Below are 2832 nucleotides of genomic sequence, written 5' to 3'. Positions count from 1 at the left end.
CTGCCATCTCTAGGGCACCCTCTTAACCCCCTTAGAGCAGTGGGGTAATGGCCAGGCTCTCCCCAATTCCTGGGGAATGTGCTTCACCCTCTCTGAGGCATGGGGCAGCAGCATTCTTCCTGAACAACAGGGAGGCCAAGCTCCCCTCAATTCCCCAGTTATCTGAGATCCCTGGGGTGGTAACACTCCCCGATCAATGGGCAGAAGGCCCGCCCTCTGCAAACTCCAGGGCAAACTCACCCTCTCCACATGCAACGGGGGCAGGGGGTGGAGGAGCTCTACTCTCCTAGCCCGAGATTTCTTTGCTCCAGATCTCAGCTTCCATGGTTCTGCCTTTGAAGTTGTTTTTCCTTCAATCTGTCCCTTTTCTGTCCCTTTTAGTCCAGACTGGCAATGGTTCCATTTATACAGATCCCACAAAAGACTTGTTGGTTTGGCATGCAGCATACAGGGATCCCAACCTTCAGACAATAGGACTTTCCACAAATCCTTTCTGGATAACTCCATCTCCAATCCTGGCTTGTACTGAAATGGCTGACTGGTTCCATGTTTGGTTAAATCCTCACATGGGGCACTATTCTCTGTGAACTCACTTTCTGAAAGCTCAGAGTTTTCCAAGCCATCAATTTCTGGTTTCTTGTACCCAAGAGTTCAGTTTTTAGGTTATCCCTTTTCTCTTGCATTTTACTCTAAGCTGCAAGGAGAAGTCAGACTTCATTTTCCACCTTTAGTTTGGAAATTTCCTCAGCTAATTGTCTCAGCTCGTCACTTTCAAATTCTATCTTCCATCCAACACCAGGACTCAATTTTAGCAAATTCTCTGCCACTTAAAATAAGGATCACCTTTCTTCCAGTTTGCAACAGCACATTCATCATTTCTGTCTAAGTCCTCATCCAAAGTGACCCGAGTGTCCGTATTTCTACCAACTGTCTCTTCAAAGCAATCTAGGCCTTTCCTATCAAGCATCTCAAAGTTCTTCCAGAATCTTCCCCTTTTCTATTATAAAGCCATTCTAACATTTTTGGTATTTGCAAGCCCAGCAGCACCCCACTCTTCTGGTACCAAAATCTGTTTTGGTTTGCTAAAGTTTCTGGAATGCAATATACTTTTTTTTTTTTTTTTGAAATAAATTCAAAGTTATAGGAACAGTTGCAGAAACAATACTAACCCCATACAAAGAATTCCATCATACCCTGACCCCCTTCCCCCGATAGCTCAATCCACCAACCTTAACATGCTGTCACATTGCTATTTCTTTCCCTCCCTCCCTATCTATCATCCATCATCTATTGCTCTGTCTTCTGAACATATGAGAGCTAGCTGCACACATACTTGAACATACACTATAATTCACGTATACACTTCCCATGAACAAGAACATTCTTTCATGCAATCCCATTAAGCACAGCTAAGAAGTACAACAGGTTCAACAATGATACAAAGCCTACATTCTATATCTCCTTTACCTTATGTCTCAACTGTGTCCCTTTGAGCCACCTGTCCTCTATCCTCTAATTCCATCCAAGTTCATCCTTGGCATTCAATCATCTATTTAGACTGTCTTTTTTTTTTCAGTTGTGGGAACATATATACAGCCTAAATCTTCCCATTCTACCCCCTCCCTAGCCTTCCATTAGTGGGATTAATCACCTTTAGAATGTTGTAATGCTCTTTCCCACCATCCATTACTAGAAATTTCCCTTCACCTCAAAGAGCAACTCCACCCTCATTTCTTAACTCCCCATTGCACCGTCCCCCATTTCTCTTAACCTGAACTCTACAATTCATCTCTATGGTTACATTCTCTGATAGTTTCTTTGTGTTTGCTGTGGGGGTTAAAATTAACCTCTTATATCCGTAACAATCTTGTTTTTCTTTGATACCACCGCCACTTCAATAGGACACATAAACTATGTTCTTATGCTCCTCCATTCTCCTACCTTTATATAGTTGTCTAAAATTACGTATTTTACATTGAGTTAAAAACCACTGATTTGTCATTAGGGTTTGTGTAATTTATATCATGTAGGAAGTAAATAGTGGAGTTACAGTTCAAAAATTATTGACTTCTGTTTGTATTCCATTGTGGTTGGAGAATGTGCTTTGAGTATATTCAATTTTTTTTCTTTTTTTTTTTTTTTAATTCCTTGAGTCTTGTTTTATGTCCCAGCTTATGGTCCCTTCTGGAGAAAGATCCGTGATCACTAGAGAAAAATGAGTGTCCTGGTGCTTTGGGATGTAAGGTACTATATATTTCTGTTAAAATTCTCTATATCTCTTTCTTCTTTCTGTTGTTTCTCTGTTGGTAGGGTTCCCTTTAGAATCTGAAGTAGGGCAGGTCTTTTATTGGCAAAGTCTCTCAGCATTTGTTTGTCTGTGAAAAATTTAAGCTCTCCCTCGAATTTGGAGGAGAGTTTTGCTGGATAAAGTATTCTTGGTTGGAAATTTTTCTCTCTCGGTATTTTAAATATGTCATGCCACTGCCTTCTCGCCTCCATGGTGGCCACTGAGTAGTCACAACTTAGTCTTACGTTGTTTCCTTTGTATGTGGTGAATTGCTTTTCTCTTGCTGCTTTCAGAACTTGCTCCTTCTCTTCAGTATTTGAGAGTCTGATCAGAATATGTCTTGAAGTGGGTTTATTTGGATTTATTCTATTTGGAGTTTGCTGGGCATTTATGCTTTGCATATTTATATTGTGTACAAAGTTGGGGAAGTTTTCCCCAACAATTTCTTTGAATACTCTTTCTAGACCTTTACCCTTCTCTTCCCCTTCTGGGACACCAATGAGTCTTAAGTTTGGACGTTTTATTTTATCTATTGTTTCCCTGAG

This window comes from Choloepus didactylus, chromosome 11 (genome assembly GCF_015220235.1).
Source record: "Choloepus didactylus isolate mChoDid1 chromosome 11, mChoDid1.pri, whole genome shotgun sequence".
Taxonomy (NCBI): domain Eukaryota; kingdom Metazoa; phylum Chordata; class Mammalia; order Pilosa; family Megalonychidae; genus Choloepus; species Choloepus didactylus.
Note: the sequence above shows the minus strand (reverse complement) of the source record.